This window comes from Petaurus breviceps, unplaced genomic scaffold, assembly GCF_028583685.1.
Source record: "Petaurus breviceps papuanus isolate PSGF00001 unplaced genomic scaffold, PetGlider_PUasm1.0 90556, whole genome shotgun sequence".
NCBI lineage: Eukaryota > Metazoa > Chordata > Mammalia > Diprotodontia > Petauridae > Petaurus > Petaurus breviceps.
The window spans coordinates 1985377-1999725 of record NW_027187273.1 but is presented as its reverse complement, the minus strand read 5'-3'; the positions used below and the strand labels follow the sequence as shown (position 1 = coordinate 1999725).

General features: G+C 35.3%; 1 long non-coding RNA gene across 2 annotated transcripts in view; it reads right to left on the bottom strand.

The window, feature by feature from the left end:
* Positions 1-1218: 1218 nt before the first annotated feature.
* Positions 1219-14349, bottom strand: part of LOC138142275 (uncharacterized) — a 151215-nt gene continuing 138084 nt past the window's right edge. For both annotated transcript variants that reach the window (XR_011163392.1, XR_011163391.1), the window contains 2 exons: positions 4424-4502; positions 1219-2656 (listed from right to left, as the gene is read on the bottom strand). This is a non-coding gene — a long non-coding RNA (uncharacterized lncRNA). The remainder of the gene's footprint in view (positions 2657-4423; positions 4503-14349) is intronic.

Here is a 14349-nt window from a genome sequence, read left to right as displayed (position 1 = left end):
ACACACACACACACACACACACACACACACACACACACACACACACAAGCTAGCCATGTGACCTTGGGCAAGTCACTTAACCCCAATTACCCTACCCTCCCCCTCCAAAAAGCAAAAATAAAAATTATATTGTTTAGTAAAGTTGATCCCAATATCAATCTCTACTAATTCATTTCTATCTGGAGAGATGTTTGTCATTAGCCAGTATAATCTGTCAGAGAGAAAGTATTATCATTAGCTAAAAACTAGAAGGTAGGGCTCATTCATTTAGAATGTATTTCAGATTGCTGGAAACAGCCACTATTGTATAAATTATCTGGGATATAAAGATAATAAAGACTCAACTCAATAAAAATTCATTAGAGGCCTACTATATGCCAGGTTCAGTTCTGGATTTCAGGTATACTAAGAAAAAATATTATCTGGCCTCAGGGAGCTTTTGTTATGCTAGAGTGAAACAACATGCATACAAATAAGTAAACACAAAATGTATGTGAAGTTTTAAAAAAATAAAGTAATTTGGGGATGGGAGGGGGGGATGTTGCACTCATTTGGGTTATCAGAAAGTGTCTCAAAAAGTGATACATGAAATGAGTCTTGAAGGGATTTAGAAATTCAAAGAGCTGGAGGTGATGAAGGTAAGAACTACAGTAATGGGGGACAACTTGTGCGAAGACATAGAGACAGGAAATGAAATATTATGTTTAGGAGGGATCAATTATGCCTGTTTTGCTTGAACTTGGAATGCATGAGTAATGTGAGATTAGTTTGGAAAAAAATGAATAGTAGACAGTTAATGGGGATAACAGGGAAATTATATGTAGGGAGTTTTAAAGGTACCATAGATAATGAATTAATATCAATAATTAATAGATAGGCACAAAATGGCAAAGCATCTAAATACTTAAAGGAAAAAAGTAATATAATTGAACAGAGAAATAGACAGTAAAACTGTAATGGGGGGACTTCAATGTATTCCTTTCAGATTCAGACAAATCTAACCATAAAAAATAAGCAAAAAGGAAGGTAAGGACCTCAATAAAATTTTAGAAAAGTTAGATATGAAAAATCTTTGGCAATTAATGAGTGGGAATAAAAAGGGTTCTACATGTATTCCTCATTTATGTCTGATACCTTTGCAAAAATTGTCTATATACTAGTACATATAAACCTGTCAAACAAATGCAAAAAAAAGCAGAAATGTTTAACACATCCTTTACTGACCAAAATCAAAATTTAAAAATATATTCAATAATAGGTCATTAACAAAGGGATTAAACTTTAATTGGACAGTAAATAACAATATTTTTAAATTGACAGATCAAGAAAAAATCATAGAAACAATAGAAAATTTCATTAAAGACACTGACAAAAATGAGAAAACATGTCAGATTTTCAGAATACAACCAAATGATCAATGAGGAAAAATTCATACCTCGTTCATACCTCTAAATGCTCTACAAAATAAAGAAAAGACCACCCCCAAAAAATGAGGTGCACTAGAAAAAGAAATTCAGCAAATTTAAAATCCTCAAATGGCAAAAATAAAAGAAGAAATTAACAAAACTGAGAGCAAAGAAAAGAGAACACTGAGTTATAAGTTAAACAGAGAGCTAGTTTTTCAGGCAAAATATTAGGGTAATAATTAGGTTGTTGTTTTTCTTTAAAGAAAGAGGAAATCCAAAGGACTAAAAGCAAAGATAAAATGGAAAATATACAACAAATGAAGAAGAAATAAAGGAAATTATTAGAAACTACCCAACAATAAGCCAGTGACTGAAAAATTAAGTGTTTGAATATATATAAAAACATAATGTCCAATTTCACAGAACAAAAAACAGATCATTTAAGTAATGAAATCTCATAAAAAGAAATTAAACCATAAAAGAATGACCAAAGGAAAAATGTGGAGTTTAGATGGATTTACAAATTCTATGAAATAATCAAAAAACAGTTAATCCTAATGCTATATAAACTACTTGCAAAAATATGAAGAGAAGAAATCCTACTTGATTTGTTCTATGATATTATGGTCTTGATACATAAATCACTTTGAACGGGGGAAAGAAAAGCATAGACTAATATCTTTAATACCCTTTTATGTAAAAAAAATATACAAATAAAATTTTGGTAAACATTCTACAGCACGATATCAAAACGATTATACATTATATATGATCTGTATTTATACCATGAATGCAGGATTGGATCAATATTAAGAAAACAAAAAAATGTAAATGACTATATTAGTATGAACAAAAAAAATCATGGATTACATCATTGCAGACAATTATTTTTTAACAAAATGCAACACCCATTTCTGTTAAAGTTAATAGAAAACATAAAAATGACTGAAACTGTCATTAATTTGGTGTATAAGTTCTATATAAAACCAAAAGCTAATACTATATGTAATGGAAATTAGAGGTCTTTCCAATAAGATTAGAGGGTAAAGCAAGGATGTCCAATATCTTCTCTATATTTGACATAGTGTTAGAAATGGTAGTTATAGATTTAACACAAGAAAAAGAAATTGAGGGGAGCATAGAAAGAAAGGAAATAAAATTATCCTCTTTGGAGATGATATGATTATGTACTTTGAGAATCCACAGAATCAAATATAAATTAATGACAGCAATTCATGACTTCAGCAAAGCTGTAAAATATAAAATAAATCCACATTAGTCATCTACACTTTTGTATATTACCAATAAAAATAACCGTAGAATTCATATAATACTTGGAAGTGTATCTAGCAAGATAGACCAAGGATCTGAATAAATAAAACTATAAAACTCTGTTAAAGGAAATAAAGACAAATCATCTAAATAATAAGAGAAATACTAATTGTCATGGATATCACAAGTCAATATAATAAAAATTAAAATACTACCTCCCTAAATTAATTTACTTATTCAGTGATATACCAACTAAACTACCATCAAATTACTTTATAGAATTTGTAAAAATAAAATTCATTTGAAGGAATAAAAGGTCAAGAATCCAAAGGAAAATCATGAAAAATTTAGGAAGGAAGGGGCCCTAGCTAACCAGACCTCAAACTGTACTACAAAGCAGTAATCACTGAAAGGATTTGGTATTGGTTTAAACAAAAATAGAGATAGCTTCCTGGAAAAATTAGTCATACAACATGAAGAGGCAAAAGAACACAGTAGATTTGTTTCTGATAAAACCAAAGACTACTATGCTAAAAACCTATTTTTCAAGAAAAAAAAAATTCTGGGAAAACAAGAAGTCTAAAAAACTAGATATAAACCAAGATCTCATGCTATATGCCAAGATAAACTCCGAATGGATAAATAGCTTAAATATAAAAAGTCACATCATAAACAAACTAGAGGGATAAGGAAGAAATTGCTTTTCAGATCTATGCTTAAGGGGAGAATTCATGGCCAAATGAGATATAAATCAAATCACAAAACATAAAATGAAAACTTTCAATTACATTTTAATTATCATACATACGTTGCACCTAAGATTAGAAAAGAAGCATTTAACTAGAGAAAAGTCTTTCCAGGGATTTTTTCTCATATAAGTGTGTGTATGTATGTGTATATATGTATATGTATATATATGCATATATGTGTATATGCATATATGTAGGCAGGTATATAAGTATTGATGAATATGTGAATAAGCATATATATGAGACAAATTCAAATTTATTAAAATAAGAGCAATTCTCCAATTAATAAGTGATCAAAGAATATAAATGGGCAATTTTCACAAGAAAATATTTAATCTATTAATAGTCATATGATAAAATCTTTCAAAGCATTAATAAGGAAACACAAATTAAAGTAAATTCAGTGTTACTTCTCACATCCTTTATGATGGCAAAATTGACCCCCAAGTTGGAAAATTACAAATTGGGAGGTCTGTAGAAAAACATAAAGGTTAAAGCCCAATTGGTAGAATTATGAATTGGTCTGATCATTTTAAAAAACAATTTGGAAGTGTCCCAAAAGTTATATTTTGCAAACGCTATCACCTAGACATATACCCCCAAAAAGACAAAAGAGAAAAGGGACTCTTGTATACAAAAATGTTTATAGCGGTCTTATTTTTATGTAGTAGCAAAGAACTGAAAATTAAGTGGGTTACTATTAATTAGATAACAACTGGACAAATTCTGGTATATTAATGTAATGAAATAATATTATACTTTAGGATGAAAAGGACAATTTGAGAGACCCAAGAAGACTTGGATGGAGTTATGCAGAATGAAGTAGGCAGACCCATAGGAAGAATTTCTACAATAAATTACAATACTATAACTGCCATTTTGTAATAGTAACATAAAAACAACATAAAGTTTGAAAGACTTAAGAATTCTGATCAATGAAATGACCACCTACAATTCTAAATGACCAATGGTGAAGAATACTAGCCATATACTTACTGAGAAATGATGGACTCAAGATGCAAAATGAGGCATGGACTTTCTGGACATGGTCAATGCAGGAATTTGTTTCAGTTGACTGTATATTTATTATAAGAGTTTTTTTTTTCCAGGTACAAGGGAAAGGGGGAGTAGAAAAGGTAGATAGGAGAAAGAAACAATAAATGTTTGTTAATTGACAAAGCATTTTAAATAAAACATTTAAAATATGTGATAAAATAAACATAAAAAACCCCACCAGACCCAGGTTATGAGAGACTTTAAATTCCAAACAGAAGGATTCATATTTTATTCTAGAAGCAGTAGGTAGTGACTGAAAATTTTCAAGAAAAGTAAATCAATTTTCTAGTTGAGATTAGTACACCATTTTAAAAGCTGTTGAACCAAATTGCCCAGACATATAATTCTAGCCTGGGGTTCAAACCTGTTTTTGACATTGGGAATGTCATAATCCCATTTCCCTGACCCTTAAGTGCAATAGAAAATGAAAGCTACTTGTTCCTTTACTCCAGAGTAAGTGAGAAAATATGATGCACTTTTATTCTTGAAATAAGAAAAGACACCTTGGAAGACAGGTGTTACAGAAACTCAAAACCAATTCTTCATTCTCATCATTCTTACACTTTGTTGTTGTCACAGGAATGGCCTGTATCTCAGCACAGCAGAGGTATTGTAGACTATTGTAAAGGAAAAGACATCATATAGTAACTAAACTATTGACACTAATCCCATGAGTCATCATCTCAAGGCTGCTGGATTCAGGTACTGACAAGTCCTGGCAGAGTGTGATGGAAGAGGGACAGTTTTATTGTCATTAATAATGATTACAATAATAATCATACCAGACAGGCAACTGAGCACACCTGGCTGCCTGTGAATGCCTCTGCCCTTTGCACACCTTATTTATGACATTCTTTGTTACCTTGTTGTCATTTTTACACATGGGGAAATTGATGAAACTAAAGTTTCTACACTATGTCTTCATTGCCATACAAGTTGTACACATAATCCTTTTCTTCTTCCTGCCTAAAATGCTATCCCTATGCCTCTCTAGTTGTTTGAAACCTATCTACCCTTTAAGCCCTCATCAAGTCCACCCAATGAGTGCCACTCCTCTCTGCATCTGCTGCTCTGACTGGTTTTAACTCCAGAAACTGAGATGTCCACATTCCAGGTACCCTTGCCATTGTCTCCCTGCACCCATTAGACTATGAACTCCTTGGGCAGGAACCCTTATTTTTACTAACTCTATCCCCACTGCTTAGCATAGCACCTGGCACAGAGTAGGTGTTTAATAAATGTTTATTGGATTGAAGTTCCATCTGTGCTGTGAAGGTTTCTTGAACAACTTAGTTAACTTAGTTTTTTTTTTCTTTTTCCCTCAGCTGAATTGATATTCATTCCTTTCTAGACCTCAGTACTCTGAGCTTTCTCTACTATGCCCCCAGAAACCTCTTCATCCTGAAATTCTTCTCAATCCTGGAATTTACACACAGGAAGTACTTTTTAGTCCAGTAGTTCCTCCCTCTATTTGGATGACTCTTCCCTGAACTTCCATTTAAGGAGGGCAATCAGACCAACCATGTCTTCATTCCTTTTCAGGTGGGTCCTCAGACTTTTACTACCATTTTTCAGCACCACGGATATCTCCAGATCCTCTACTCTGTCAGGTTCCTTTAATGCATTTCCTTCCCCATTAATAAATAGGCTTTTTGAGGGTTGGAACTGTCTTTCTTCATACTTATATTTCCAACATGTAGCACAGTACCTAGTACAGTGATGTAAGTATCTGGCAAGAGTCATATAACTGCTTGTTGATTTGCTGATTGATAAGGTCCTAAGGGTGGGAACCACTCAGTTTGGCACTTAATCAAATAGTGTTTCATATTAGAGAAACAGTATGGGTTTTGGATAGAATATTGGACTTGAAGTCAGGAAGACTTAAGCTTGAATCCTGTCCCAAACACCTCAGTTATTCTATGCACGTCACTTAATATCTGTGAGTCTCCATTTTATTAACTGTGAAATGGTGATAATAATGAAATCTACCTTATTGGATTCTGTGAATCAGTCAATTGATGATCAAAAGAGATAACATATGGAAAGTACTTTGCAAATCTTAAATCTGGGGTATCCTATATATTTCTTTGACACAGAAGAAATTTTTTTTCAGATTTCTATCCCACATAGCTTTCTCAACATAACTAAATTGAGAGACCTATGTTGTGTAAGAAGCCAGAGTATTTTTTTGTAGGTACCACCACTCCTTACTAAAGCATTGGGCATTGGGAGTGGCAAGGTGGTGCAGTGAATACAGCACCGGCCCTGGAGTCAGGAGGACCCAAGTTCAAATCCAACCTCAGACACTTAACCCAAAAACTAGCCTGTGACCTTGGGCAAGTCACTTAACCCCAATAGCCCTCCAAAAAAACAAAACAACAACAACAAAAACAAATAAAGTTTTGGGCATATAATAGAACCCCAGAATCTGAGGGTTAGAAATAATCTTAAAAGTCATAAAATCTGAACTCCAACCCAATGAAGAAATCTTTTTTTCACAGTACCATTGACATAATCTTATTCTCTTATTCACCTCTTATTGACTACTCCTGTAAATGGGGAATTTGCTACCTTGCAAATCAGCGTTTTCCATTTTTTAGCATATTTAATTGTAAGAATTTCTTTCCAATATTTCAATCTGTCTTTGAGATAACTGATGCATCTATTTACTCCTATGATTATAATCTCATAAAATTCATTGATCCATATTTGGAGTGATTCCATTATTTCTCATTGTGGCATAAAAAATCATATAAACAAATTTTAAAAGACAAAAAAAAATGAAAATCTAGACATTGAAGTGGATGGAGTGCAGAATATGGAATTAGGAAGTCTGAGTTCAAATCTAGCCCTCAAACACTAACTAGCTATGTGAACTTGGGCAAGCCACTAAAACTAGGTGACACAGTCAGGAGGACCTGAGTTCAAATCCAGCCTCAGGCACTTGACACTTACTGATTGTGTGACCCTGGGCAAGTCACTTAACCCTGATTGCATCACCAAAATGTTTCCTTAACTGTCAAATGGCGAAAATAACAATACCTTCCTCAATACTCTCACAGGATTATTGTGAGAATCAGGGTATAGGGTGTGTTTAGGAAAAATTAGTACCCCCGGTGTGAGGGCTGCCAAGTGTTTTTCAGGGCTCCTTTCAACCTTTGGTGTCCACCTGATCCATCTTATTCTCACCTGTGACTCTAAGAAGCTGCTGTATGCACAGTAGTCACACTGATAAACCATTTCAGCAGATGAGCTAAACCAAGCTGATTGTAACCAAGGAGTCTCAAACCTGTCAGTGAGTTCTGAGAGTGTTTACCCCAAACATGTGAAAACTTCCCCTCGTGAAACTGGCAGATGAGAGCATTTTGTCCCAAGGCCATGAAGGCAGCTGAAGCAGGTTCTACAGAGTGCTTAGAGCTTGGATAGACAGTGAAGACACCAAGGTAATCCACTGCATATTGAGCCATTGCCAATTGTCTTGACTCTATCTTGCCATTGGACTGTAATGACTCTGGAGAAGAGGACTTCATGAAACTCTGCCTCACTTAAGTCCAATTTACATATGAATCAAAATATATTACCCATACCATTTTACCATTTTTATCTATCTCAAAGTCTTTTGGTGACAGGCAAAGGATGAAGCAGCAGGTGCATGTAGGCACAACCATGTGCACAGATGGCTCAAGCCACAGGGTCATCTTCTCATGGGAAGCAGTAGTGAGATTTGGCAGAACCCTAGGTATCTGAGCATACTTTTAAGAATCACACTGCTCACCTCATGGTATGAGAAGAGGCTAGAAAAGGTGCCCTAAAACTTGTCTGCTTACCCAATCCTGGCCTGATTACCATGGCAGGCAGAGATTCTACCCTGTGGTGAAAATGCAAAAAAAGAATGTACAAAAACTTCTGCAAAGATGATTCCACTCACGATTGGTATATGGAATAGACACACACCTACAGAAAACACAAAATCCAGTAGACCTGAAAGATGAACAGCTCTTGTTGTGAGAGAACTCAGCAAGTATTGCATTCAAATTGCAGCCCTGAGTGAAACAAAGGCTGGCAAATGAAGGCCAGCTTATTGAAGTCAGAGTTGGATACATGTTTTTGGTTTGTTTGTTTGTTTCTTTGTTTTTGTAGTGGCCACAATGAAGGGTGAAGCTGCCATAGGTTTTGCATTCAAAACTAACCTAGTCAACAAGTTTGTATGCCTACCAAAAGAAGTGAATGACAGGTTCATGACAATGCAATTGCCACTTCAGGAAAATGCCACTCCACCATTATCAGTACCTACGCTCCACCATGACAAACCCTGAGGATGTCACATAAAGATTTTTGAAGACCTAGAGACCTTTATCATCAATGTGACAAAAGGAGCCAAGTTTATAATTCCAAGTGACTTTGATGTTAAAGTAGATTCACATTACCAGACAAGACAGGGAGTCCTTGGGAGGAATGGAATTAGAAACAGCAACAGCAAGGGTTTCTTACTACTGAAGACTTGTACATCTCATGACCTTCTCATCACCAATACTGTCTCCCATTTACCTAAATGCAATAAAACTTCATGGATGATACCTCACAGCAAGCGCTGTCATTTAATAGACTATGTGATTATAAAGAGAAGGGATAAACAGGATGTGATAATGGTAAAGGCAATGTGTGCCACAGAGTACTGAACTGGTCATAGACTTATCCTCTTCAAACTAAATATTCACATTCAACAAAAGTGGTGGCCCCAAAGCAAAATGACTGCCAGAAAAGTTAATGTCCATAGATTAAACTGCCTCTCTGACCCAGAGCAAGTTTGTTGCTAAGTTGGAGGGGAAGTTGACCCAAAACCCAGTTGGCAACAGTGGAACAGAAAAGGAGTGGGCAGCTATCAGAGATTTGGTGGACAGCATTGAATTTTTTCATCTGGGTCAGAACACTCACAAATATAAAGGCTAGTTTGGCAACACTGATGGAGAAATTCAGAAGCTGCTAAATGAAAAATAAGAACTCCACAGGGTTTACCAGCAAGGATAGTTCATCCATCTCTAAGAATGCAACATTTAACTCTATCAAAAGTAAAGTAGAAATAAAGCTTAGAGAAGTGCAGGATTCTTGGCTCAACAAGAAGACAGATGAAATTGAGTTTTATGCTGATAGTAACAATCCAGAGCACTTTTGTGATGCCCTGAAGGCTAATTATGGGCCAGAAACATATGGTGCTTCTCAACTACTCAGTGCTGATGAAGTCACATGGATTAGTGGTAAGGACATGATCCTAGAGAGATGGGCTGAACACTTCCATAGTGTTCTCAACAGACTGTCATCACTCAATGCTGAAACTATTGACCATTTACCTAAGGTTGAAGTCAATCCGTCCCTAGCTGAAGTTCCAACTGAAGAAAAGGTTTGGAATGTCATTAGGTTCCTTTTGTGTGTCAAATCACCTGGTTCTGATTCTATTCCAGCTGATATTTACAAGGCAGGGGATCCATTGCTCATACAAAAGCTGAGTGGAATTTTCCAGGTTATATGGCAAAAGGAGGTTAGCCCCAGGAGTTCAAGCATATCTCCATTGTTCATCTCTATAAAGGTAAAGAAAATAGGATTGTCTTGTGTCAATCACAAGGTGGGGGGTGTCTCTCTCTCTCAGCCATTGCTGGCAAGATTCTTGCCAGAGTCCTCCTTAATAGACTGATCTTCCACCTAGAAGACAGTCATGTACCTGAGAGCCAGTGTCACTTCAAAAAGGCCTGAGGAACAGTCGATATAATGTTTGCTGTCCAATAACTCTAGGAGAAATTCCAGGAGCAGAACAGAGGTCTGTATACAACATTTGTAGATCTGATCAAGGCCTTTGAAACTGTCAGTCATGATGGCTTATGGAAAATTCTGTCAAAATCTGATTGCCCAAAGAAGTTCATACAAAAACAGAATTATACTTCAATTTCATGACAACATGCTTGCCCAGGTTCTAAATGATGGACAATGCTCTCATGTTTTCCAAGTCACTGATGGAGTGAAATAAGGCTGTGTGTTTGCTTTCATGGTTTCTAGCATATTGTTTTCATCCATGTTGTCAAATGCCTTCAATGAGGACAAACGTGGCATCAAGGTCAGATAACTGAGCTGAAGGTAAATTATTCACTTGAAAAAGCTACAAATCAAGACTGAAGTTGAGGGAGTGTTGGTGAATGATTTTTTGTTCACAGATGACTGTACACTCAATGCAGCCTCTGAAGCTGAGATGCAATAAAGTATGGATCAATTTTATGCTACTTGTACTAATTTTAGCCTAACAATTAACACCAAGAAAACACAGGTGCTCCATCAGCCAGCACTACCCCATCCATACCTGGAATCATTGTTACAGCAAATGGAGTTACAGAATGTGTGTGTGAGAGAGACAGAGAGACAGAGAGACAGAGAGACAGAGAGAAAGAGAGAGAGAGAGAGAGAGAGAGAGAGAGAGAGAGAGAGAGAGAGAGAGAGAGAGAGATGACATTCCTTCAAATCACTTTGGAGGAAGAGAGTTTTTATCATATCATATGGAATTTTCTAGTTTGGGAAAATAATTTCTCTATGCAATGATATTACATTTTAGAATTCTTCATTATCAATTTATTATTAGAGACAGAATGGTATTTGTGGGGAAAGGGGCAATCTTAAAGTTCCATGTTATAATTTGACCAAAAGTCAGAGACAACGAGAGTCTATGAGATGGTAGGGTATTGGCTGATTAAATTTGGATGAAAAATTCCCCTCCTCCCCAGTGACTTGATGAAATGTCAAAGGACAGCCAGAGTGTATCATGTATAAGCAATATAGATTAGTAGGCTAATTTTGTCAATCATTTCCTCAGGAAGGTAGAAATTAGTTTTAGGAAATGATGTGCGTGCACAGACACACACACAGTCATATCCCCATCCCACATAATACGCATATATACATATATATATATATATATATATATATATATATATATATACGTTCCAACTCCTGAGAAAAAACTTAACAAGCATTTTATCTATTCTTTATAAAAAGAGACTACATCTGCACCTTCCTAACTTTTCTCCCTGCCACCCATTTCCCCTTCTTTGAAATCTAATCATGCCCATAACTGCCTGCATAATCATGAATCTTCTGAGGCACTGATTTAGTTCTGTCACTCCACTGGGATGCCAGTTTGTCCACCAAAAAGAGCTTGAATGCTATTTTGTTCCTATGTGTCTATGATGGGAAAGGGCTAGGGGTCAGTTCTATTGTCAGTGTGTCTTACTGGCTAACTATAGGTAAGGTTCTATTTATATACTAATCAAAAGACAAACAAAAAACTGGCAGAGACTCTGTTTGCAAAGAAGGTCCTTAGAGTAATACTGGATTGGGGACCATAAATGTAATGGTAGTTAAGGGAGTTGAACTGGATAAATACAGAAGCAAAACTGAAAATATAAAGTTAAGCTAAGCTAAAAGTTCTGGTCTAGGAGAATAGGGAGGGATAGAGGTAATTAAGGTCACAGTGAAGCAAAAAGAAATAAATTTAAGATGTGTAAAGCATCAGGAGAAGTGGAAAGGTAAGAGATAATGATCAGAAGAATTTCAGGATTTATGATGAGCTGTCATTATGTTGAGGGATTATAAGGTCCAAATGGCATGACCACCTTGTTGGGGGTAACCAAAGCAGAATGAAGATGAAAGTCTTGATATAGGTAATATGCTTTAGTGGACTGGATCCTGGACTTACAGGCAGAAAGACCTAGTTATGAATCCTGATTAATTAAATTATTATCAGTTTAGTTTTTGGCAAATTGCTTAACATCTTTATCCTTTAATTTACTCATCTGTAAAATGGGGGGTAAAAATAGCACCTACCTCATGAAGTTACAAACGGGAATGAATAAAATTAGTATGTAAGTCACTTTACATGCTTAAATGCTTTAGAAATGGACTGGAGGCTGGTAGATTAAAGTAATAAGTATCTATATAGAAGCATAAGATACATAAGATGTAGATAATACGTATCTGAAGAGCTATAGAGATGGAGTAAATCTAAAAAGTAGGAAAGGATATTCAGTGATGATAGCAGAAGGGAGTTCTGGAAATAGCAGCACAGGAAATATGTATTCCAGCCTCTGCTTTCTATTCCCCATAGGCCAGGTATGACCTTGGCTACTATTTGAATGACCCCCCAGAATGCTACTAAAAAGTTTCCTATGGAATTTGTTACCAAATACAAAATATAGATCATTACAGGATATAAAACTCATCATTTTTATTACATTAAATTTAAAGAAGTTTTCTTACACACAAAAAAACCCAATGTAGCCAAGATTATAAGGAAAGCAGAAAACTGGGGTAGAGGGGATTTCCACAAGTTTCTCTGATTAAGGTCTCATCCTTCAAATGGGAACTGAGTCAAATTTATATTCATGTAAGTCATTTCCCAATTGATAGTCAAAGGGGATGAATAAGAAGTTTTCAGATAAATAAATCAAAGTTATCGATACTCAAAAGAAAAAAAAATACTTTAAATCCCTATGAATTGGATTAATGAAAAATGCACATTGAAACAACTCTGAAGTGCCACCTCACACCTATGAGGTTGGCTAACTGACAGAAAAGAAATATGACAAATGTTGGAAGGGATGTGGGAAAATTGTGACCCTAAAGCACTATTGGTGAAGTTTTGAAATGACCCAGCGATTCTGGAGAGCAATTTGGAACTATGGCCGAAGGACTATAAAACTGTGCATACCTTTTGATACATCAACTACTAGGTCTGTATCCCAAAAATATTTTTTTCAAAGGAAAAGAGGACCAAAAATATTTATAGCAGCTCTTTCTGTGGTGAAAAAGAATTGGAAATTGAGGGGATGCCCATCAGTTGGGGAATGACTAACCGAGTGGTGGTATATGACTGTGATGGAATACTATTGTCCTATAAGAAATAATGATCAGGATGCTTTCAGAAAAACCTGGAAAGACTTACATTAACTGATGCTGAGTGAAATGAGTAGAGCAGGAAAATATTGTACACGGTAACAGCAATATTGTACAATGATAAATTGTAAATGACTTAACTATTCTTAGCAATACAAAGGTCCAAGACAATTCTGAAAGACCTATGATGAAAAATTCTATCCACCTCTAGAGAAAGCACTGATGGAATACAGATGAAAAAAATAAATTTTATGCTTTATTTTGGGGATTTTTTGTCTATGTTTTCTTTCACAACATGACTAATTTGGATCTAGGTTTTTTCATGACTACATATGTATAGCCTTTATCAAATCCCTTGCTTTCCCAATAAGGGGGAGGGGAGGAAAAGTAGGAATAAATTTGTAACTCAAAATTAAAAAGATAATAATGAAGGTTAAAATTGTTTAAACATGTAAGTAAAAAAGTAAAATATGAAATAAAATATGAAAAAATTTACTAAATAAGATAAAATGTGGTACCCCACCCAAAAAAATTCTTCTTAGTAAAATCCTAACTAATGTGAAAAAGAAGATTAATTATTTATTCTCTTCCTGGACTGTCAGAATTATGAGAAATGGAACAATGAACCCTGGAAACAATGACCAGAGATAGCTTCTTCCAGTATAGTCACAGCTTCATCGCAGAAGAATATAGAAAGATTATGAGAGAAAGAGATCTACAATGAAGGGAAACTTGCTAATGATAGAGCAGGTATTACATAGGGCACAGGGGAAGGGGAAAGCACAAGAGAAGAAGCTGATATGGGGCTGAGCTGGATGCTCATGAGAGTGTGAAGAGATAGTAGGGGAAAGGGGTGGGGACAGAATCTGTCATGTCAGATGGAGACTGAGATAGATAGATAGATAGATAGATAGATAGATAGATAGATAGATAGA